Here is a 15,685-nt window from a genome sequence, read left to right as displayed (position 1 = left end):
TGGAGGATAGCTAGAAGTTCGCTTCCCCACGTCCGTATGTGGAATGTGAGCTGTTCCTGCAGCTCAGAGGGTAGGGGCATTGTCCGGTGAGAAACTGACGCTGACAGCACAGAATAGGAGTGTGTCTGAGAGCACAAATGTAGGGCCTTGGAAGGATAACTTGGGTATTATGGCTCAGAAATTGGGGCCGTTTGTGCCTCCCATTAGCACCCCCGGGGGGCGCTAAAGGGACGCAAATGATTCTTCGCCCGGGAGTTTCGTGGCAGCGGTAACCGGTAGCGCCCCGTTCCGATTTAATGAAGGGGAGAGCTCCCTCCCACGCGTTAACGCTACGCGGCCCTGTGCGTGCGCTGCGTCCCGCACCTGACCCGTTGCTTGTTCAGAGGTCAGCTCAGGCCGTGCCAGTAGGTTTGGGCTGAATTTACATGACAATTGCAGCGTTGGTGAGAAGCAGAGCTCTTTTGCATCGATGTTAGAGTTGCAGTCGGGGCCTGGTGAGGGCCTGAAGTTCACGGCACAAACCGTGGAATCTGGATCTACTTGCTCTGCACTGGCTAACCACCGTGGTGGTGGTGAGCGGGACGCTACAAGTGGCTTCTGAGCTCTTGGGCGCGGAAGATCGGTCAAAAAATTTGTTATCGCCCGGTTTGAGGCGGGTCGCGAACTTTAACGCCGGGCGATGTTTACCACCTCTAACTGGGATATTGGTTTTTAGCGGCTTGGGAGGGGAGTGGAGAGCTAAGGGAAGTGTACCCCATCCCTCTCTGGGCGCTAACTCCGGTTGCTGGAGCGCTATCGCGGGAACGCTCCTGAGGTTCTGGCACTGGGGAACCAGCATCCCAGCGCCTAATGGGAAACTGAGAGAAACGCACGGGGAGATTAGCGACAGTGCTGCATCCCGAAGATGTACATTGGTACACGGACATTGGTACAAATCAATTCCGTTTTAACCGCCCACCTGCTCCCCCTCGGTCATATCGCCCCGGCAGCTTCTCCGGGACGTTTGCTTTCCCTGTCGGGATTAGCGCCGAGTGCTACGGCAGGCGAAAGCAGTCAATTTCGCGACCGGCCGCGGCGCTACGGGGGAGTTGCGCGCACACGGTGACATCACCGAGTGGGCGGGGCTAAAGTGCGTGGCGCTAACTGTTCGTGGCGCCGCTAAACCTCCATTGAAGGTCGCGGGAGGCGCTGATAGCGCGGCGCTCCGTCGGTAAGGGCTTGGCGGCCTTCTACCGCTGCACCCAGGCGCTAACGGTGGCAATAACCAACTCAGTTTCTAGCCCTCGGGAGTGTTTTATTTTTAAAATGTGAATGAATTTGCCAGTTGCCTTGCTTCTCCTGTATGCCATTGCACAGAAAGCTACTGACGATCAGACTCACAATTATCTTGAGCGTTGGTGGCTAAGTTTACTTAGTGATGCTGCAAGGAGAACACACAGAATTGGTAATGAGGAGTACATAACACTGTTATTTACCTCACAATGAACAAAAATCCCAGATGTCTGGTCGCCTTCCCTTGCGAGAGAAGCCAGTTATTCCCCAAGCGCCCATTGTGTATTCTCTCTGCATCTGTCCCAATTTAGAATCCATTTCACCGCCAGCGCAGTGAAAGCTCGATACTCGTGTTCGGAATGAACACTGATGAAAACTGACAGAGAATCAGAGTTTGCAAATTTGAATTGAGAAAGAAACAGGACAACATTTAGCACAAGTTTATTTACACTCAGCCGGTTTGACACCGCTGCTGAATCATAATTAAGCTATTCTGAGATGCAGACAGTATTTTTATTTGACAGGTGAGCATCAAAGGTTTAACGTTTGATGTTTGAAGACTGCTGCACTTAGCAAATTATTTACATTTGTTACAGAAACTAGCTGTACATGCATTAATGTGCATGTGTGTCTGATGTATAATGTGCACACTCTGGCCTCTCTGATGGAATATTGTAAGCTATCGCTTTCCTTCCTCCTTATTAAATTCCTCTTGGGCCACACATTCTGCCCGACTGATAAGGTGGAAAGCACCCTCTGCCCAGGCCTCAGTAAATGGTTGCTGCAACGTTTGCACATGTAGGGCCTTGGGAGTGAGACTAGGCTTATATTCAATGGAATTTAGAAACATATAAAATTCTGACGGGATTGGACAGGTTAGATGCACGAAGAATGTTCCCGATGTTGGGGTAAGGATAAGGGGTAAGGATAAGGGGTAAGCCATTTAGGACCAAGATGAGGAGAAGCTTCTTCACTCAGAGAGTTGTGAGCATGTGGAATTCTCTACCGCAGAGAGTTGTTGATGCCAGTTCATTAGATATATTCAAAAGGGAGTTAGATGTGGTCCTTACGTCTAAAAGGATCATGGGGTATAGAGAGAAAGCAGGAATGGGATACTGAAGTGCATGATCAGCCATGATCATATTGAATGGTGGTGCAGGTTCGAAGGGCCGAATGGCCTACTCCTGCACCTATTTTCTATGTTTCTATGTTTCTATGGCCTGGACTGACTCTAAAGTGAAACAAAACTAGATGGGAAAGTAAGCTGTGAGGAGGATATTTGGCCCTGATTTTAACTCCAGGCCGAATCCCCGCTCAGGCCCGAGTTAAAATGACAGTCGGGCCTCAATTATGTCATCGAGCCACAATACGCCCATGTAAAGAAGGACCCTGTCGCTTCCGGGCACCTGTCCTTGCTGCCTGCTCAGGAGAGCAGGTTAAAATTGCAGATGTTACGATCATTGGAACTCTCGGACAGGTTACAACCAGGACGATTCGAACAGCCCATCCACCAGATTTGTGCTGAGCGAGTGGGGTTAAAATCGCCCAAGCCTGCTGAGGAATATAGACCGGTTAAGTGAGTGGGCAATAAGGTGGCAGATGGAATATATAATGCGAGGAAATGTGATGTTATTCATTTTGGTCGGAAGAATAGAAAAACAGGAATATTTTTTAAATGGTGAGAAATTTTAAATGTTGGTGTTCAGAGAGCTTTGGGGCGTCCCCATACAGGAAACACAGAGAGTGAGCATGCAGGTACAGCAAGCAATTAGAAAGACAAATGGCACATTGGCCTTTATTGCAAAGGGGTTGGAGTATAAGGAAGTCTTGCTCCAACTGTACAGGGCCTTGGTGAGACCACACCTGGAGCACTGTGCACCGTTTTGGTCTCCTTATCTGAGGAAGGATATACTTGTTTTCGAGGCGGTACAACGAAGGTTCATTAGGACCTGAATTTTGTCGGCACTCAGCGGACAGCATGGGTAGCGGGTCAGCTGTTAAATTGAAAATGATTGGCAGTGGGTCGGGACATGACTGTCAACCTGCCTCCACGCTACTTGCCCAGATGTTGGGTCTGTCAAAGCTGAGCAGACCCGACAAGCAGCGGCGGGGGAGGCAATTTAGGTCATTATCACCTCGTTAAGATCCCATTAAAAAGAATCTTGAGCTGAACTTACCATGTTAGCAGGTTGTCCATGGGATTCACACTGCTCGGGGATCACATCAGGTAAGGACGTCGGGAGTTGTGTGACCATGAATTTATTTCTTTACGTAACAGCTGCACTTAGAAACATAGAAACATAGAAAATAGGTGCAGGAGCAGGCCATTCGGCCCTTCGAGCCTGCACCACCATTCAATATGATCATGGCTGATCATGCAACCTCAGTACCCCACCCCTGCCTTCTCTCCATATCCCCTGATCCCTTTAACCGTAAGGGCCACATCTAACTCCCGTTCGAATATGTCCAATGAACTAGACTCAACAACTTTCTGTGGCAGAGAATTCCACAGGTTCATAAGAACATAACATAAGAATTAGGAACAGGAGTAGGCCATCTAGCCCCTCGAGCCTGCTCCGCCATTCAATAAGATCATGGCCGTGGACTCAGCTCCACTTACCCGCCCTCTCCCCGTAAACCTTAATTCCCTTATTGGTTAAAAATCTATCTATCTGTGACTTGAATACATTTAATGAGCTAGCCTCAACTGCTTCCTTGGGCAGAGAATTCCACAGATTCACAACCCTCTGGGAGAAGAAATTCCTTCTCAACTCGGTTTTAAATTCGCTCCCCCGTATTTTGAGGCTGTGCCCCCTAGTTCTAGTCTCCCCGACCAGTGGAAACAACCTCTCTGCCTCTATCTTGTCTATCCCTTTCATGATTTTAAATGTTTCTATAAGATCACCCCTCATCCTTCTGAACTCCAACGAGTAAAGACCCAGTCTACTCAATCTATCATCATAAGGTAACCCCCTCATCTCCGGAATCAGCCGAGTGAATCTTTGAGGATATAACAAGCATGGTGGATAGAGGTGTACCGATGGATGTGGTGTATTTAGATTTCCAAAAGGCATTCGATAAGATGCCACACAAAAGGTTACTGCAGAAGATAGAGGTACACGGAGTCAGAGGAAATGTATTAGCATGGATAGAGAATTGGCTGGCGAACAGAAAGCAGAGAGTCGGGATAAATGGGTCCTTTTCGGGTTGGAAATCGGTGGTTAGTGGTGTGCCACAGGGATCGGTACTGGGACCACAACTGTTTACAATATACATAGATGACCTGGAAGAGGGGACAGAGTGTAGTGTAACAACATTTGCAGATGACACTAAGATGAGTGGGAAAGCGGGTTGTGTAGAGGACACAGAGAGGCTGCAAAGAGATTTGGATAGGTTAAGCAAATAGGCGAAGGTTTGGCAGATGGAATACAATGTCGGAAAGTGTGAGGTCATCCACCTTGGGAAAAAAAAACAGTAAAAGGGAATATTATTTGAATGGGGAGAAATTACAACATGCTGAGATGCAGAGGGACCTGGGGGTCCTTGTGCATGAATCCCAAAAAGTTAGTTTGCAGGTGCAGCAGGTAATCAGGAAGGCGAATGGAATGCTGGCCTTCATTGCGAGAGGGATGGAGTACAAAAGCAGGGAGGTCCTGCTGCAACTGTATAGGGTATTGGTAAGGCCGCACCTGGAGTACTGCATGCAGTTTTGGTCACCTTACTTAAGGAAGGATATACTGGCTTTGGAGGGAGTACAGAGACGATTCACTAGGCTGATTCCGGAGATGAGGGATTGAGTAGACTGGGTCTTTACTCGTTGGAGTTCAGAAGGATGAGGGGTGATCTTATAGAAACATTTAAAATCATGAAAGGGCTAGACAAGATAGAGGCAGAGAGGTTGTTTCCACTGGTAGGGGAGACTAGAACTAGGGAGCACAGCCTCAAAATACGGGGAGCCAATTTAAAACCGAGTTGAGAAGGAATTTCTTCTCCCAGATGGTTGTGAATCTGTGGAATTCTCTGCCCAAGGAAGCAGTTGAGGCTAGCTCATTGAATGTATTCAAGTCACAGATAGATAGATTTTTAACCAATAAGAGAATTAAGGGTTACGGGGAGCGGGCGGGTAGGTGGAGCTGAGTCCACGGCCAGATCAGCCATGTTCTTATTGAATGGAGGAGCAGGCTCGAGGGGCTAGATGGCCTACTCCTGTTCCTAATTCTTATGTTCTATTGTTCTTATGTCTCTGTACCCCCTCCAAGGCCAGAATATCCTTCCTTAAGTAAGGTGACCAAAACTGCACGGAGTATTCCAGGTGCGGCCTTACCAATACGCTATACAGTTGCAGAAGGACCTCCCTGCTTTTGTACTCCATCCCTCTCGCAATGAAGGCCAACATTCCATTCGCCTTCCTGATTACCTGCTGCACCTGCAAACTAACTTTTTGGGATTCATGCACAAGGACCCCCAGGTCCCTCTGCACCTCAGCATGTTGTAATTTCTCCCCATTCAAATAATATTCCCTTTTACTGTTTTTTTCCCCCATGGTGGATGACCTCACACTTTCCGACATTGTATTCCATCTGCCAAACCTTAGCCCATTCTCTTAACCTATCCAAATCTCTTTGCAGCCTCTCTGTGTCCTCTACACAACCCGCTTTCCCACTAATCTTTGTGTCAACTGCAAATTTTGTTACATCTTCACTCTGTCCCCTCTTCCAGGTCATCTATATATATTGTAAACAGTTGTGGTCCCAGCACCGATCCCTGTGGCACACCACTAACCACCGATTTCCAACCCGAAAAGGACCCATTTATCCCGACTCTCTGCTTTCTGTTCGCCAGCCAATTCTCTATCCATGCTAATACATTTCCTCTGACTCCGCGTACCTTTATCTTCTGCAGTAACCTTTTGTGTGGCACCTTATCGAATGCCTTTTGGAAATCTAAATACACCACATCCATCGCTACACCTCTATCCACCATGCTTGTTATATCCTCAAAGAATTCCAGTAAATTAGTTAAACATGATTTCCCTTTCATGAATCCATGCTGCGTCTGCTTGATTGCACTATTCCTATCTAGATGTCCCGCTATTTCTTCCTTAATGATAGTTTCAAGCACTTTCCCCACTACAGATGTTAAACTAACCGGTCTATAGTTACCTGCCTTTTGTCTGCCCCCTTTTTTAAACAGAGGCGTTACATTAGCTGCTTTCCAATCCGCTGGTACCTCCCCAAAGTCCAGAGAATTTTGGTAGATTATAACAAATGTATCTGCTATCACTTCCGCCATCCGTTTTAATACCCTGGGATGCATTTTATCAGGTACCAGGGGACTTGTCTACCTTGAGTCCCATTAGCCTGTCCAGCACTACCCCCCTAGTGATAGTGATTGTCTCAAGATCCTCACTTCCCACATTCCTGTGACCAGCAATTTTTGGCATGGTTTTTGTGTCTTCCACTGTGAAGACGGAAGCAAAATAATTGTTTAAGGTCTCAGCCATTTCCACATTTCCCATTATTAAATCCCCCTTCTCATCTTCTAAGGGACCAACATTTACTTTAGTCACTCTTTTCCGTTTTATATATCGGTAAAAGCTTTTACTATCTGTTTTTATGTTTTGCGCAAGTTTACCTTCGTAATCTATCTTCCCTTTCTTTATTGCTTTCTTAGTCATTCTTTGCTGTCGTTTAAAATTTTCCCAATCTTCTAGTTTCCCATTACCCTTGGCCACCTTATACGCATTAGTCTTTAATTTGATACTCTCCTTTATTTCCTTGGTTATCCACGGCTGGTTATCCCTTTTCTTACCACTCTTCTTTTTCACTGGAATATATTTTTGTTGCACACTATGAAAGAGCTCCTTAAAAGTCCTCCACTGTTCCTCAATTGTGCCACCGTTTAGTCTGTGTTTTCAGTCTACTTTAGCCAACTCTGCCCTCATCTCACTGTAGTCCCCTTTGTTTAAGCATAGTACGCTCGTTTCTGACACAACTTCCTCACCCTCAATCTGTATTACAAATTCAACCATACTGTGATCACTCATTCCGAGAGGATCTTTTACTAGGAGATCGTTTATTTTTCCTGTCTCATTACACAGGACCAGATCTAAGATAGCTTGCTCCCTTGTAGGTTCTGTAACATACTGTTCTAAGAAACAATCCCGTATGCATTCTATGAATTCCTCCTCCAGGCTACCCCATGCGATTTGAGTTGACCAATCGATATGTAGGTTAAAATCCCCCATGTCTACTGCCGTTCCTTTTTCACATGCCTCCACTATTCCCTTGATTATTGTCTGCCCCACCGTGAAGTTATTATTTGGGGGCCTATAAACTATGCCCACTAGTGACTTTTTCCCCTTACTATCTCTAATCTCCACCCACAATGATTCAACATTTTGTTCATTAGAGCCAATATCATCTCTCACAACTGCCCTGATAATATCCTTTATTGACAGAGCTACCCCACCTCCTTTCCCTTCTTGTCTATCTTTCCGAATCGTCAGATACCCCTGTATGTTTAATTCCCAGTCTTGGCCACCCTGCAACCATGTTTCTGTAATGGTCACCAAATCATACCCATTTGTAATGATTTGTGCCGTCAACTCATTTACTTTATTTTGAATGCTGTGTGCGTTTAGGTAGAGTGTTTTAATACTAGTTTTTAAACCATGATTTCTCGTTTTGACCCCTCCTGCAGCCCCTTTATATTCAGTGGCCCTTTTTGTTTTTTGTTGTTCACAACTCTCTGAGTGAAAAAGTTTCTCCTCATCTCGGTCCTATATGTCTTACCCCGTATCTTTAGACTGTGACCCCTGGTCCTGGACTTCCTCAAAATCGGGAACATTCTATCTGCATCTAACCTGTCCAGTCCTATCAGAACTTTATAAGTTTCTATGAGATCCCCTCTCATTCTTCTAAATTCCAGTGAGTATAAGCCTAGCTGATCCAATCTTTCCTCATATGTCAGTCCTGCCATCCCGAGAATCAGTCTGGCGAACCTTCGCTGCACTCCCTCAATAGCAAGAATGTCCTTCCTCAGATTAGGAGACCAAAACTGAACACAATACTCAAGGTGTGGTCTCACCAAGGTCCTGTACAACATGCCATTTGCTTTCTTTACTGCCTGCTGTACCTGCATGCCTACCTTCAATGACTGATGTACCATGACACTCAAGTCTCGTTGCACCTCCCCTTTTACTAATCTGTCACCATTCAGATAATAATCTGCCCTCCTGTTTTTGCCACCAAAGTGGATAACCTCACATTTATCCACATTATACTGCATCTGCCATGCATTTGCCCGCTCACCTAACCTGTCCAAGTCACCCTGCAGCCTTTTAGCATCCTCCTCACAGCTCGCACTGCCACCCAGCTTAATGTCATCTGAAAACTTGGAGATATTACATTCAATTCCTTCATCTAAATCATTAATGTATATTATAAATAGCTGGGGTCCCAGCACTGAACCCTGCGGCACCCCACTGGTCACTGTCTGCCATTCTGAAAAGGACACGTTTTTTCCCACTCTCTGCTTCCTGTCTGCCAACCAGTTCTCTATCCACGTCAATACATTACCCCCAATACCATGTGCCTTAATTTTGCACACTAACCTCTTATGTGGGACCTTGTCAAAAGCCTTTTGAAAGTCCAAATACAGCACATCCACTGGTTCTCCCTTATCCACTCTGCTAGTTACATCCTCAAAAAACTCTAGAAGATTTGTCACGCATGATTTCCCTTTCATAAACTCATGCTGACTTGGACTGATCCTGTCACTGCTTTCGAAATGCGCTGCTATTGCATCTTTAATAATTGATTCCAGCATTTTCCCCACCACCGATGTCAGGCTAACCGATCTATTATTGTCTGTTTTCTCTCTCCTTTTTTAAAAATTGGGGTTACATTAGCTACCCTCTAATCCATAGGAACTGAACCAGAGTTCATGGAATGTTGGAAAATGACCACCAATGCATCTACTATTTCTAGGGCCACTTCGTTAAATACTCTGGGATGCAGACTATCAGGCCCTGGGGATTTATCGGCCTTCAGTCCCTTCAATTTCCCTAACATAATTTCCTGACTAATAAGGATTTCCTTAAGTTCCCGCTTTTCGCTAGACCCTCGGTCCCCTAGTATTTTCGGGAGGTTATTCGTGTCTTCCTTAGTGAAGACAGAACCAAAGTATTTGTTCAACTGGTCTGCCATTTCCTTGTTCCCCATTATGAATTCACCTGATTCTGACTGCAAGGGACCTACATTAGTCTTCATTAATCTTTTTCTCTTCACATATCTATAGAAGCTTTTGCAGTCAGTTTTTATGTTCCCTGCAAGCTTACTCTCATACTCTATTTTCCCCTTCCTAATTAAACCCTTAATTCTCCTCTGCTGAATTCTAAATTTCTCCCAGTCCTCAGGTTTGCTGCTTTTTCTGGCCAATTTATATGCCTCTTCCTTGGATTTGAAACTTTCCCTAATTTCCCTTGTTGGCCACAGTTGAGCCACCTTCCCTTTTTTATTCTTACGCCACACAGGGATGTACAATTATTGTAGTTCATCTATGTGATATTTAAATGTCTGCCATTGCCTATCCATTGTCAACCCTTGAAGTATCATTCTCCAGTCTATCCTAGCCAATTCACGTCGCATACCGTCGAAGCTTCCTTTCTTTAAGTTCAGGACCCTAGTCTCTGAATTAACTGTGTCAATCTCCATCTTAATGAAGAATTCTACCATATTATGGTCTCTCTTCTCCAAGGAGCCCCGCACGACCAGATTGCCAAACAGTAGTAGGGAGGTTGGGGATGTCATCAAACAGGAAATTAAGGACGCGTGCAATAAGGGTACAGCAGTTATCATGGGTGACTTTAATCTACATATTGATTGGGCTAACCAAGACCCAGACTAGGATGGCCAACTCTCTAGTTGGTTCCTCGACATATTGGTCCAGAAAACTATCCCTTATACACTCCAGGAAATCCTCCTCCAAGGTATTGCTACCAATATGTAGTTTAAAGTCACCCATGATAACTGTAGTACCCTTATTGCACGCGTCCCTAATTTCCTGTTTGATGCCATCCCCAACCTCCCTACTACTGTTTGGTGGTCTGTACACAACTCCCACTAACGTTTTCTGCCCTTTGATGTTTCGCAGCTCTACCCCATACAGATTCCACATCATCCACGCTAATGTCCTTCCTTACAATTGCATTAATCTCCTCTTTAACCAGTAACGCTACCTCACCTCCTTTTCCTTCCTGTCTGTCCCTCCTGAATATTGAATACCCCTGGATGTTGAGTTCCCAGCCTTGGTTACCCCAATTACATCATATCCGTTATCAGTTATAAAAGCTCCCACCTCACAGCTGTTCGCTTTCCAAGATCAAAAGCTGTGGCTTACTGCATTTGGAAGACACACTGAGCTTTATGCAGGTTGCAAGTGTTTGGAGCAATCTCTCTACCCATTGTCACTGCATTGGAACACCCGCTCTCACCAGTGACAGATCGCTTCTGTCATCTCAAGTTCACCTGCCATCTATTACATCAGCATTAGTGCCAATGAAATGATCTCATGTTGATCATTCGAATCCCACCACGATCAGCCCCAACACCAGCAGCACCAGGCACACCAGCAGCACCAACAACAACACCAACCTTCTCCGCAATCACCTGATGCTGCACAGGACACAGAGCATCAGCACCTGACCACATTGCTGCCCGGGAGGCCAGCGATGGCCTCACCATGGCCACATTTACTTCACTTGATGCTGTACACCCTGATTGTCACATGATGCGCCTGGTTGGCACCAACCCCACACCAGCACCCTAAAGCATCCCTACAATGCCCAAGCCAATCCTTTCATACTAATCAGCATTGGCGGGGGGAGGGGGAGGTGATGAGAGGGGGTACCGTTATGTTTCACTATTCACTGCAACTCACTAAGCCACTTCCAAATGTGCACACAGATCTGTCCAAAATCGCAAAGTGTTGAAAATAAAGGTTTCAGGGCTAGATGTTTGGTCTTTTGCCGCCTCTGTTTGTGCCCCAGAGGGGCGGTAATGGGGGCGGAGAGCATTTCCGAGCGGGTGACCGGCTTCCAGCGCCCCCCCGGGACATTCGGTGCCGGGTTTTCGGGGCGCGGAGCAGTACCGCCCGGGAGAGGTGAGCCGGTGTGTAACACCCCTGGTCACGATACCGGCTCGATATTTGGTTCGCGCGCGATCTGTGTGAAAGCGGGTGGCCCGAGCTGTAGTGGCCGCTGTCGGGGAAGGAATGTCGACCTGAGGTAAGTGCGATTGGTTTTAATTGTTTTATTTTTGCGATTAATGTTGATGTGGCGTCAGTAATGTGTCGGGAATGTTTTTGGTGGGTTTTTTCAGATTTTTTTTCCACGGAAGCCTCTCTCAGGGCATAGCGTTTTTCCCTGGTTGGTACCAAGCTTATTCTTGCGAGCATCTCGGGTAATGCGCACTTTTTGATGGCGGGCATGGGCAGGCGATAATGTGGAAGGCCCAGCTTGGGCCTCTTCAGAGACTGGTCTGGGGATTGGAGTGGGAGTGGCAGTTGATTCTGTCAATGGCCGCGGGGTCTGGGTGTGTTCCCTTATTGCAGCAGCCAACTCCGACATTCCCTCCCTCATGTGCCCTGACAGTGTCTCCTGCAACATTCCTTCCTTCATGTTCAGTGTATCAGCTGCCTGTGAAATTCCCTCCCTCATGTTCCCTGACAGTGTCTCAACTACCAGTGACATTCCCTGCTTCATGTGCTCTGACAGTGTATCAGCTGCCTGTGACATTCCCTCCCTTGTGTTCCCGGACAGTGTTCCGATTTCTCGTGAGAGTGTTGTTACTTCTCCCGACAGTCCCGATACCTCATCACTCAGCCCACTGATGGTGTCCAGGAGTGATCGGGTAAGGTCAATGCTCTCTGCACTCATTGCCATCATCTGAACCACATCTGTTAGATCCTGCACCTCATGAGAGCGCTGTTGAGCTCTCCTTCCCCTCCCCTGGGTGTGGTTCGCTGCACCCCACTGGGACCTGCAGCCTCGGATGGTGGGGCCCTGGGTGTGGCTCACTGCACCCCACTGGAATCCCCAGCCTTGGACTGTGGGAAACCATGCAATGTCCCAACACTCAAACCACTCAGGAAAAGGCCGGGCACCTCAATGGGCGGCACCTGCACCTCCTCCAGAGTGAGTACAACAGTGGGGGCTTTATCCATCCCCTCCCCCTGCTCCTCCACCTCCCCCTCCCCCTACCCCTCCCCCCCATGCTCTTGGTCTGGGAGGTGGGATTGGAAGATGTTCTCCTCTTCAGGCTCGTCCGTGTCTGAATCTTCTTCTCCATCACCTTCAGCCTCGTCAGGGTTGGCCTCAAGTTCTGCAAAATATAACAGAACAGACAAATGGTTAGCAGCAGGGGAGGGGCCAGGGTGGGTGGTATGAGTAGGCTCACACAGTGCAGGCAGCAGGATCATTTGAAGGACCACGATGGATGATAGCACATTGCATCAACCGAAGCGTAGCTGACGGAGACATCCCCATGAACCGAAGCTTGGCTAGCCCGCGCAGTACTTAACATTTAGCAACGCCAGACTGTGGAATTTGCAGGACTTACCCTCTCCCTCGAGTGTGGGCCCAGCTTGTGCAGTGGTGGTTGCTTTTATCCAGGAAGGACCCATCAAAGCAGCGACCCTCTCTTCCAAGTGTGTCAGTGGATGTAGATTTGCCGGGCCTCCTCCTGTTCGAGGTCTTTCCCTTTTGTTGTGGGCCACCTCCCTTTGCAAAGATGAAAATATAACTTCTTTTGGTGGAACTTTTATGTGACCTCTGCTGGATGGGACATATACAGATGGTCACATTTACAATTGCAATTCCATTGAATAAATGAAAATATTACTTACACTAACTGCTCCTGCCAATTCTTTTTGCACTGGCCTCCAGACCTCGGGGTGGTCACCATTACACAGTAATCTTCTGCAAGTTGGTTCCAACATTTCTTCATTTCTTTTGGTGAAACTTTTATGTGACCTCTGCTGGTGTCCAGCTCGTGCCATCTGGCCTCAATCGCAGTAACCAGAGCCTCCACTTCATCCTGTGAGAAATTCTTGGTCCTTGAGCTGCGTTGCATCTTGTATTGCAGCTCCGATTTTTCCAATGGGGATTAAAGTTCTCACACATAACTGGCTCTTTAAAAATGGCCGAATGCAGACCGGGAGCTATACTGGGCACGCGCGCCCATAGCAGTCACATCAAAAACTGCATTTTTTTTGCGCATGCGCTGAAGGGGGGGAGGGGGGGGAATCATTTTTTTCATCGCAGACATTAGGCTCCACCCACCGAGGCTACAGGACAGGCTGCACGACTCCAATTTCAAAAAATAGAACGGGGAAACTTGCTACTTATTTTTTTGGAGTAGTCGGGACAAAAAAAAAAAAATGGCATTGGGGAAAATTGAGCTCTGGGTCCGTAGCCCTGCAGGTTACTGCACTTCAGGTGCACATCCAAGTACTTTTTAAATGCGGTGAGAGTTTCTGCCTCTACCACCCTTTCAGGCAGTGAGTTCCAGACCCCCACCACCCTCTGGGTGAAGAAATTTCCCCTCAAATCCCCTCTCAACCTTCTACCAATTACTTTAAATTCATGCCCCCTGGTTGTTGACCCCTCTGCTAAGGTAAATAGGTCCTTCCTATCCACACTATCTCAGCCCTTCATAATTTTATATACCTCAATGAGGTCTCCCCTCAGCCTCCTCTGTTCCAAGGAAAACAAACCCAGCCTATCCAATTCTTTCCTCATAGCCAAAATTCTCCAGTCCAGGCAACATCCTTGTAAATCTCCTCTGTACCCTCTCCAGTGCAATCACATCTTTCCTGTAATGCGGTGACCAGAACTGCACGCAGTACTCCAGCTGTGGCCTAACCAATGTTTTATACAGTTCAAGCATAACCCCCCCTGCTCTTGTATTCTATGCCTCGGCTAATAAAGGCAAGTATCCCGTATGTCTTCTTAACCACCTTATCCACCTGGCCTGCTACCTTCAGGGGTCTGTGTCTAGGTCATCCACGGTGAGGTATGCAGTTGTGAGCCTGGTGCATAAACTGGTAATGTGTAGTGTGATTGTTAAACCTTTGTGAATAAACCAACTAGATCTTAATAGCAATGTGTTGCTATAAATTCTTAAGCAAAGAACCCATGAAGCAAATACATTGCAGGTTCCATCACCCAAATTGTTTCGAGAAGAATGGTCACTGGACCACGAGGTAAATAAAATGGCCCCTACTCCCCTCCCCACACTTATTTTATCTAATTTTGATCAAAAGTTGCGAAGCACAGGCACGTTTACTCTACAGCGCTCCAACAATTGATTTTATTTTTGGAAACATATATCTATATATTGGAGACTTTGTACTAACCATGCCATTCTACTCATGGTTTTGTGATTGTTGGTGAAAAACACCTTCTGCACTGCCAACTGTTTGAACCCTGGTGGCAGAGCACAACCATTGCGAGAGATGGCATGGCTTGGCATTGAAATATCAATTGTGAATGGTGGTGGCAAGCCATCACAAAAGCACGTTTGCACAAGTGACATAAAATCTGTGCCCCTTGGCTTGTCTGAGACACGTACGGTCAGAGCTCGTGGGAGTTTTGTGCGATGAGTTTACTGAACAAAATAACATTTGCAGTAACTTTCATTTGCAATTTTTTTTGGGGGGAGGAGATATTTCTAACAAATACTTGTGCAGCTTTTAGTTGGGTTTTACATAACTGACTCCGGACCAAAGCGGAATCAAGGGCTGGCAGAGTCTGCAGCAGTCTGAGGAAGAGGGAAAGGGAAACAAGATCTTGTTATGGTTTGAATTTGGGTGTAACAACAGCATTGGAGTTCTCCAATAATTAATAAAGAAACTGCCATGTTATTTATTCCAATCTGCATATTATATATTGTTTCAAATACACTTAGCTCGTGTCTGCGGTCCGCAAAGTGCAAGAAAAATTAAAAAGAATCATTGAAAAAAAATGAAGGACATGATTATCATGAGGACACCCAAACTCTGAGCTACAAACGATGTAAGGAGTAACTCGTGTAAGGTTCGAAAATCCACGGCTGCATTTTATTGGAACACCCTAAGGACAAGAAAACTAAAAGGGATCGTCCTACACATTTTAAATTGAACATTTTTGGCCAAGTAGTGCACTATTGTTTTAACTCTATGTATTTTAAATGAACATTTTTGGCCAAGTCAAACCCTCAAACCAGGCAGACTGGGAAACGTGTGGGCAGATACAGACATTGTGGAGTCTGGCTCACAAGCGAGACAGAGGCACTGGCCAATGGGGGAAAAGTGCATTCTGGCAGGCCAATCAGGGGTCGAGTCGGGCCTGAAATCCTCAACCAATGTGACT

The sequence above is a fragment of the Pristiophorus japonicus genome, chromosome 14 (genome assembly GCF_044704955.1).
Source record: "Pristiophorus japonicus isolate sPriJap1 chromosome 14, sPriJap1.hap1, whole genome shotgun sequence".
Lineage (NCBI taxonomy): Eukaryota > Metazoa > Chordata > Chondrichthyes > Pristiophoridae > Pristiophorus > Pristiophorus japonicus.
This window is presented reverse-complemented; position numbering follows the sequence as displayed.